The following is a 9808-nucleotide window of genomic DNA, read 5'->3' as shown; positions in this document are numbered from 1 at the left end:
AAAATTATACGCAACTAGCTGAACCAGGCACAGACCATATGTGCCTCTAGTCCCCCCTGGCTTTCTCCCCCCCCCAGCCCACCCTCCAGTTGCCTCTTTCTCCCACCCACCTGCCTGCCACTTTCTTCCCCCTCTCGCTGCCGACCACCACTCCCCCCCCCCAAATTGTGGCTTTTTTCTCCTCCCCATCCGCCCACTGCCACCACACTTTTCTCCCCACCATCTGCCCGCCACCACTATTTTATCCCCCCGCCCCCCCATCCAACCGCCCACCACCGCTGCTTTCTTCCCCCTCTCCTCCCGCCTCACTCAGACGGGCTGGGCTGCCTCCATTATTAATGGAGGAACTCTTTTAGCGTGTCGTGAGAGTTCTGCCGCCAAATCCTGGGCACGCATGTCAGCTAAGAGAATTAAATATATAGATATCTCTGAGGGTATTGTGTTCTGAGTTTGCATGTGAATTCAGATATTGCATGAGTATACATTCTTCCCCATTTGTTTAGAGACATAGGCTGATATTCTGACTAAATTGCTCAATATAAGTCCTAGCCAACCAAGACGAGTTAGTCATTAAGTAATTTAGTCAGGATGTCAGCTATAGCTAAAAAAATATTAAAGTGCATATCCACATGCATACACAATCACTCTCTCGTTAAAAAAAATATTAGTTTGGGGATGCAGGAAGGAGTGGCTTAATTGTGCCTGACTCTCCATTCCAAGTTTACTCTTGATAGTTATTGCTCCAGCTTGTTCATTCAGGATTCCAAGCCGCCATTTCACTGAGTGCCACACTATCTCTCAAACTTGGTCCTCATTGTTGCAGGGCTATTGCTCACCCTTGTTCACATTTCAGCTCCAGTGCTGGCCAACCTTGACTTAATTGCACAAAATGCCACATACGTAATACTCTTTTTCATGGTTTTATGGTTTGGTTTTGTAATTTTGCCTTTACTTTCTGGAAACCTGCTGCTAATTTCAGGCCACTTTCCCACAGCTTCAAATATCCATTCCAAAATATTTGAAGAGTACGTGTAGGCTCTTGGAGGAATTTGTAGGCCAAGACTCCTTGGGAGGAATAGGCCATTAGACAGTCTCTCTCTCTCTCTCTCTCTCTCTCTCTCTCTCTCTCTCTCTCTCTCTCTCATTTCAGAGCTTTATTTTAGCATCTCCCTTGCTGTCACAGGCTTAGCAGATTCATGGGCCTCAGCATACCCAGCAACCTCTTTCTTAATTTAGAGATGTACCTTGTGGCAAACAATTTCAATTTGTGCTACTAAGAATGTGCATCCCCTGCAACCATCTTTAAATCTTTAAATGTGCCATGCTTTTATATTAAAAAATAAATAAAGCCTCTGCTCTCAAGGTGCTTTTGTTGAGAGAAATAACAAACCTTATTGCTAAGCTTGCAGAGTTAGCCCAATGGCCAGTCTCTTACAAGAGGCAGTGCAGAGAAAGATATGCTGATAAGTCCCAAAAGATACTGAACTCATCATCTGGGGAAGCCTGTCAAGGAAACTTGCCTCTTTAAATATATGAAAACGGGGATCTGACTTTCCTCATGGTTGTCTATGAATATTAAAGGGAGTGATCATATATAATATATACTTGTGCCCTATACAACTGCTTCAGATACATGTATTGTGTGCTTGGGAGGGTATGTACCCAAGTACAAAATATGGAAAACCACCGGACAATTAGTTTTTATACTGGCACAGTCATGCCAGTATAGTTAGTATCTCCCTCTGCCCCCTTGTTCTCATCCCCATAAAAGGGAGGAAGCAAAGCCCCTCCGTATATATTACTAGAATAAATTACTAGAATGTACATCAATTGATTCCATTGGTGCTTACTTCTGAGTAAACACACATAGGAATCAGGACCAGCAGAGATCCTAGGCAAGACTCTCTTTTATTCCTTCCTTTGCTAAGCCCCTTAGCAAAGCACAGGAGGGAACCCTTCTGAGAGGGGAACCCCATTTAATTTTCTGGGGCTTACTTCTGAGTAAACATGTATAGTTTTGGGACCGTGCTAGGAAGTTCCAAAGAAGGAGCCTCAAGGAGATCCTAAAAAATATTCCCACCAAGCACCATGAAACCATCATTCTGGTGTTGACTGTTCTTGAACATGAAGGTTCTACATCAGAGCCAAACTGCCTGTGAATATGGCAGCTTCACTTGACCATACTTAAGAAATGAAGCCTTCATATTCACAGGTAGAATGGCTGTCATGTAGAACCTCCATGTTCAAGGGCAGTCGATACCTCAATAATAGTTTGTCGGCACTGATTGGGAATGGTGTCTGGATTTCTTGCTGCCTTTCTTTGGAGCTTTCTGGAAGCAGGTAGCTGAGCACTGTGAGAAAGAGGATGCTGGGCTGGAGTACACATGCCTTTTGCAGCAGCATTTTGATAACTGAACCTGCATTTCTATGTACACACCAGATAGATGGACAAGCACGCCAGCTACATAAGCAGGGCACCCCATCACAGCGCTGGGAGGTGAGCACAGGGCAGAGGGGATGCCCAGGGTCAGCTCCAAAAGACAGGCCCAAACAGGAATTCTCAAGCAGTTAAGTTCTACTTTTTTCACAGAAAGGTTGGACCCAGCCCATTCCCCTTTGGGGTTATCGGTCCCGTCTTGCTCATGAGAAGAACCGTCTGTGAGGAAAAACGAGAGGGTACTCTTCATTGGCACTTACTCCCACAGACTGCTCTCTCATGAGATAGATGGCATGAGGGGGATCTCATGAGAGGGATAGCAAACAAGAGTCAGGCATCCTCTCTCCAGGCGAGGAGCAAATAATTGGAGGGGGGCACTCCTCTCTGGGTTTAAGAGGCTGCCACAAGCAGGGATTGTGGAGCAGACAAATACTCATTTATTCGATAGATAGCTTGGGGAAGGGGGAATGTTCCCTCCCTAGGCTTACTCATGAGCAGGGCCAGCCACCAGAGTCACTAGTGCTTGGATCGGAGGTGGGGCAGAAGTGGCAGAGGGACCAAAGTAGCATGCCAACTCAGGCTCAAGAGAGTGCCATTCCACGGGGACACCCCCATACAACTCATGAAAAGAACCATCCAAGGGAAGGCAAAAGAATAGCCAAATAAGTTCAGTCATGATGCCTGAAAGTAAGACATTCCCTTCTCCCATGGACATCTCTCTCACGAGAGTGTCAGGCCATGGAGGGTTGCTATGTGCAGGAAAACCATGGGGAGGGGTGCCCCAGAGACTGCTTTCCTCATCTTGGGGACTGTGGCCAAGTTGCCGTGAGACCTTGCTCCCTGCCATCCCATCCACCCATGTGGACATGTGCTCCCTTGCCCGCTGCCCTGAAGGGCGACCCCACTGTCCTGGGGCAGCTGCAAACTGGGGCTCCCCTCTCCCACTAATCCCTGTGCTGGGAGATCTGCATACAACACCCAGCTGGACTGGACCTGGGAACTCTGAATGGGTTTAAAGATCCATGCCTGAATCCAATGGACCGGGTCTCACAATCAGTGAGACCCGGTTCCTAGCGGTGAGCGGGAAGAGCGGGCTAAGCCCGCTCTCCCCGCTCACGAGCGGGCAGGGAGCCCTGGGCGGCTGGATCGGCCGCCCACATGTTGACCAGCTCCTAGACGGAGACGATGAGAGCTGGGGAGCTCGGGGGCCGCATGGCCCCCGGAAACCCCAGTATGCCCTGTGCGAGCATGCAGGGCATACTGCGGAGACCCCCGAGCCGGGAGGCTGCTTTTAAGTAGTAAGTACGTGCCGCGGCTACTCACAAGGAGATAGTGCCGCAGCTACTCACAAGCAGATAGCCCAGCCCAGGCTAAGGGGTGGGCTACAGGAGCGGGTTAGTCACTCCAGAACCACCGGGCTTGGCTGCGAGCCCGGTGGTTCTGACAATCACAAAAATTGGGCTAGGATTTTCCTAGCCCAATTTTTATGATCATCAGAATAGCCCCAATGTCTCCAAAATCCACATAAATGGTTTTGTGGGGGAAGGATCTTGGAAGGTTTTAAAAGGCAGCCACCAGCAGGGATTCTGGAGTTCCAAAGTTCTATTCTTTTCTCAGAAATTTTGGCAAAGGGGGCCCCAGCCTCTTCCCCGGTAGGTGTATGCTCCCTAAGCTTACTCATGAGCAGGGCTGGTCACCTGGGTCAGTAGTGTTCCAGTCTTAGGGGAGTATACTACTACTGTGAAGAGAGAGCTGCCCGAGCAGGGCAGACTGTTCATGCTCAAGGGAGTGCCAGGCCATGGGAATACCCCCATGAAAAGAACCATCCAAGGGAATTGGAAAGAAATGGCCGAGTAAGTTCAGTCATAATGCCCGACAGAAAAACATCCCCTTCTCCCACGGGCAGTTCCCTCACAACAGTGGCAGGCCATAGGAGCTATAAATAGAGCCAGGTTGCTGTGTGCAGAGAAGCCGTGGGGAGGGATACACCAGAGAGTGCTTTCCTTGTCTTGGGGACTGCAGCCAAACTGTTGCAAACATGTGCCCCCTGTCAGCCTGCCAGCCCATGTGGAGATGTGCCTCCTTGCCCACACCCCCCAAAGGGCAATGCCACCATGATTAGGCAGCTGGAAACTGAGGTTGCCCTCTCCTGCTAATCTCTGCACCACGAGAGTGAAAAGCCATGGTGACACCCCCACACAACTCATGAGAAGGACCATCAGAGGGGAGGTGGGAGGATTGCTGAGACAAATCATAACTGATGCTAGATGGCAAAAATACCCTCCTTCCACTAACACCATCAGCCCATGGGGGCTCAAAATAGCCAGGTTGCTGTGGGAAGGGGTACCCCCGAGACTGCTTTCCCCAAGTTGGGAACTGTGGCCAAGCTGCCATGGAAATGTGCCCCCGTCCATCCGTGTGGAATTGTGCACCCTTGCCTGTGCCCTGGAACAGCAACCTCACTATCCCGGGGTTAGGGGAGAATGAGGGCCCCCCCTCTCCCATGATTCCCCACATCCACAGATCTGCATACAGCATGATGCCGGACCAGACTTGGGAATTCTGGATGGCTTTAAAGGTCTGTCCTTGTGTTTCCCCATCCACACGCCGGCCACACAAGCATCCAAGCTATGGCACATGGAGCATTAAAATATCCTGTGGGTGCATGCATAATTCTCATCTTCACAGGGAATTAGGGGGGAGAGGATGTGGAGAATCTATATTATTATTTCTCCAAGACGGACCTGTGTGGCGACATGGTAGGAAGGAGGCAATTGGCTGTTCTCCAAAACGGGCCATGAGTGGCGACGTGGTGGGAAGGAGGCGATTGGCTGAGTTTGCAAGCAGAAGCACCTGATTGGGCAGTGGGGATTCCATATGCAGATAGGGAGAAGGAGCCTGTGAGAGCAGAAGCACCATGGTGATTGGGCAGTGGGGATTCCCTATGCAGATAAGGAGGAGGGGCCTGTGATGGTTAAGGTCAGTTGGAATGCAGCTGTTACTGGTCGGAAGATGTTCTGGGTATAAAAGGATAGCAGGCAGGGGTCTGCAAAAAGACAGGTCCTGAGGGAGGAAAGAGCCCCTTCAAGAGAAGGAGGAAGCCGTTGTGTAAATGAACAAAATCTGTTAACTCAGGGAGGGAGGAAGAAAAAACATGAAGGGAGGGGGAAGAAAGAGTGGAGAAGAGCGAGTGGAGGAGAGAGAGAGAGAGAAAGAAGGGATGGGGAAGAGAGACAGAAAGAGGGGCAAGGGACGGGCCTGAGCCTGTCAGCAGCCTGACAGGGGAATGGGTGGCCATGGCGGCACTGGCAGCAAGGAAGGGCCCAGTCAACCACTGCTGCTGTTTGGGGCTACTGAGGCCATTGTCAGAGGGAGACAAGCAGGCAAGGGATGGGCCTGGTTCTGTCAGCAGTCTGAGGGGAACAAGTGGCCATGGTGGTGACAGTAGCGAGGAATGGCCCAGCCAACCACTGCTGCTGCTCCTGAAGGGAAGAGCAGGGCTTGGGTGAGGGGTCTATGGGTATAGGGAGCTGCAGCTTGGCCAATAGGCAGCAGCAATGCTGCAGCCATAACCAAGAAGGGTGAGGAAAATGGAACCAATGGGATGGAAGAGGAACAGGAGTGCAGCTCAGGTGAGAGTGGGGAGCTCTCTGAAGTAAGAGAAACAATCAAGTATTGACCCTCTCATGAAAAAGTGAGTCCACTCAGCAGCAAGCTACCAGGCAGAAAAACTTTTGTTGGGGCAGCATGACTCTTTGCTGGGGTTATTCCTTGTGACATTTTCCCAGGTTATGGTGGGACAGACCCCCCATCATCCTTTGCCTTCCCTCATCTACATATCTCCTCCTAGGAAGTCTCAGTGTTCCCTTCCCCTCCCTTATTAAAGTGGAATACCAACCCCCCTGGACCCCAACTCTGCCCAGAATTCATGCTTAAGCTGTGGAGCTACTGGGGGGGGGGCAGGGGTGCCGGGGTGCCATCGCTTCAAAATGTGCTGCCATGGAATGGCATTGCAGGTCATTTAAATATGCTTAAATGATCTTTCCGTGCTGAAGGCGGGTGGAGCACTCCGAAAATCCATGATCATGCTTGGCACACCGCCTTCCAGACTGTGGCTAATCGCGGCTGCCCTGCTGACATAGTGATGCTTTGCCCACAATCTGGCCACGTAGCTTGCTTGGATCTGCCTTGGAGGCTCCCCTCTCCTGGAACTGGAGTTGGCAGGCCACAGTTTGAAGAATGTCTGTGGTGCGATTTGGAGTTACAGATTTAAACAGCAGGGCAGGGTTGCCAAACTCCAGTTTCACATTACATTTTGAGAATCTTGTGAGGTAAGCCCCCCGCCCCCCACTCAGCACAGATTCTTCTCAAATAATCTGGCATTAAATGTCAAAGGATCCCACAGGGCATACAATCTTTTAGTATATTTAAAACAAACATGCCAACAATACATCCTCTCCTACTTGGTAGTGAATACAAGAAAGAGAGACTGGCAATGAGGAACATTACTCAAAGTAATCCTACTGGAATTTTTTTAAAAAGCATGGCTATGAATGCCTAATATCCTTTTCATTTCAGTGAGACTACTATGAGTAAGCCATTATCATATCAGCCATTAACCAATTAAGTGGAGGCCTGAGGTTTAGGGAAGACATCTACTCTGTCTATGTTCAGAGGCTGTACTACTTGTGTACAACTTTTAAAATGTACTACTTTCTAGACAGAAGGAAAAAAGACAGACACTAAGAAATATCTTTACACTTTATTAAGAGAAAAAGAGCCAGTGCCAGAAGAGTTCATATCACCTCCTCAGAGCTCAACTGTAGCCAGAGAACAGGCCCTGGAAAGGTTCGTGGAGGGCTGCTGGTCAAGGCCTGTGTGTCCTGAGTGAAGGAAGGAGAAAAGGAAGAAACTATACGGGCTTCTATAGGTTTCCATCCCTTAAAAGAGTTTGATCTTCAAGAATTGGGGGGCTTTTGCTCTCTAGAGGGCTCATAAAGCAGAGTATGAGTCACCATATATGGTTAAAAGGTGCAATTCAGAGGGCTAAGGCCTGCTATTTCAAACAGCCTACCACTGTTTCAGGAGACAGCATTGCTGATGACACCATCCTGAAGGGAATTAAATCAAGCAGGAGAACTGTGAAGTTCATGGGAAATTTCTGGGAAGAGAATCTAGTTTTGGACACGGTTGTTAAAGCATTTGTTATTTTTAGCAATCATTCTGTGTGTTTTTAAGAAAAAGAAAAAAATGAAGTAGATCTTTAAAATGAACACAAATTACTTGCTTCTTGTTGTGTCCTTATTCACTGCTGAATAATCATGAGGTGGGATCATACTGGCACTATTACTGAATCCACTGTCATTTAATTGTATTTTTTTTTTTCCTGCGGTGGGGAGCATGACCTTTTCTTAGTTCTTCCTTAGCATGACCTTTTCTTAGGATCAGCTCCACCACGAAGCTGGGGTGCGCGCTGCGTGGAAGAGTGGCTGTAGCTGAGTGGCAGAGTTGATCCTCCGCCACTGCTGGGAAGAGCTTTCAGGGCCAGCAATAGAGGGAGGAAAGCACCTTCTAATTTCCACTTAAAGGTGCCTCCCGCTGCCCCCGTACCGGCCACTAAATATGGCCATGGCCTCGCAGCAGGCCCAACCCAAGCAAACAACGGGGAGGGGGTGTGAGAGAGCAAGAAGCCAAAATGCCCCCACGCGGAGCACAAACGGTGCTCCATGGGAAATGGAAAGGGGGGATGACCATGCAAACCCAGGGCCAGGAAGGCCCAACTGTACTGTCACTGCTCTTCCTCCTCTGCCTCCATTCCTCCCGGGCCCTCTCAACCACATGGGGCCTTTTGTTGGTCAGAGGGCCCTGCTGTGCTGCTGCCACACCTCCTTTCCTCATACTTCAATTCTGGCATAAAGGCCGCATCGGCGTAAAGGCCGCAGGCGCATTAATGTGACTTTAAAAAATGTATACACCGTGGCATTTTTGCCCCAAAGTACAGTATATTGATTAGATATCTTGATATGACCTTTTGATTGCTTCAGGATTCCATTTTTGTGCTGCAGTTTAATCAGCCTATATGTGTATGTTGTCAGTCCTCACTATTCTGCTCTCCTTTTTCCTTTGATTGGCCTACTGCTGGGCCCAGGACTAAAAGGAATGCAACCATATAAATACAGCATCCCCAGCTAGTTAGTGGGAGCATTCACACGACCAAAGAGAGAGGAGTGAGAGGCAAGGCAGGAACTTACCTACCTTCCCCCGGACAATTAGAGGCTCTTTTTGCCTCTGCCAGTCTCACCCCCAACCAGCAGATCTAGGAAGGAGGAAGTCCTCCATTATCCCAGAATGCATTGCACAGGGCACAGAAAGGCAACCCTTGCCAATGCTTGAGGGCTCTTCCCACTGGCCTCACAAGTCCCAGCACTCTATGGTTGCTTACCCCAGGAGCCCAGCTTGACAGGCACTGGGGAGGAGAGGATTCTGAGGCTCCAGATGAGCCTCTGTACCCAGGTTAACCTCCTTCTACCCAGAAAGGGCTGGTCATGTGAATGATCTCAATATTTTACTAATCCAACCAGCAAACCTCTGTTTGTCCAGGATACCAGTACTCTGAAAAGCTAGTAATCTTCAGATGTTGACTGGTTCTGCCCATGACCTCCCAGATTCCAACATTCATATCACAGATAATAGTAAGTACAATGCTGTCGCCACCCTACCCCACCCCATCCCACCCGATTTTGTCGTGGGCTTCATTTCTGGACTGCCAGATTCTGTTTTGGCTTCTTGTGCTTTGACTCCATCTGACACCACAGTATTTTTGAAATTTAAAAAATTGCTACTTAAGGAGACTTTTCTTCTTTCATTTAAAATTTGCAAAGATTCGGGAATTTTCCTCCCCGCACCTTGACTTAGAGAGAGGTCTAGGTTACTGTTCTCAGGATTTCTGCTAGTAAGCCTTCATGTGTGATTTGTCATTTAGAAATCTCAACAGCCTGCCCTGTGCTTCCTAGAAAGTTTTCTCAGGTGTAAATTGTTACTAAAGTGTGAGGCCCTCAAATGCTAAATAAAAAACTTCACCCCTATCTATCAGCATCACTAAATGTAGGTTCTGAGCTAATGTTAGCTGGCAGGCAACTCAGGTACGAAATAACGCTTTTTGCCACAGCTGGCTGCTCATTTCCTAATACAGTGAAATGTTTCCTCTTGAGCCTATAGGCCTGTCATCGGGCAAAACTTTTTCAGCTGTTATAAATGCAGATTGATTTTTGCCTCAGTGTTGTTGCAATTCTAAAGCTGATGACAAAGCCCTTTCGTAGTCTATATGCTCGATTGAACGGCAACACTTTCCTTGCTGTGGTTTGCCATGAC

At 48.8% G+C, this 9808-nt stretch overlaps 2 long non-coding RNA genes across 5 annotated transcripts in view; one reads left to right on the top strand and one right to left on the bottom strand.

Annotated features, from left to right (window-relative positions):
• Positions 1-5296: 5296 nt before the first annotated feature.
• Positions 5297-9808, top strand: part of LOC128346578 (uncharacterized) — a 112494-nt gene continuing 107982 nt past the window's right edge. For 3 of the 4 annotated variants that reach the window (XR_008317060.1, XR_008317059.1, XR_008317062.1), the window contains exon 1: positions 8767-9129. This is a non-coding gene — a long non-coding RNA (uncharacterized LOC128346578). Of the gene's footprint in view, positions 6769-8766; positions 9130-9808 lie in introns of those variants that run through there. The other variant, XR_008317061.1, reaches the window with a different exon arrangement.
• Positions 7187-8837, bottom strand: LOC128346580 (uncharacterized). The gene is made up of 2 exons (XR_008317064.1): positions 8689-8837; positions 7187-7320 (listed from the first exon to the last, which is right to left on the bottom strand). It is a non-coding gene; the product is annotated as an uncharacterized LOC128346580 (long non-coding RNA).

Source organism: Hemicordylus capensis, chromosome 2 (genome assembly GCF_027244095.1).
Source record: "Hemicordylus capensis ecotype Gifberg chromosome 2, rHemCap1.1.pri, whole genome shotgun sequence".
Taxonomy (NCBI): Eukaryota; Metazoa; Chordata; class Lepidosauria; order Squamata; family Cordylidae; genus Hemicordylus; species Hemicordylus capensis.
This window is presented reverse-complemented; position numbering and strand designations above follow the sequence as displayed.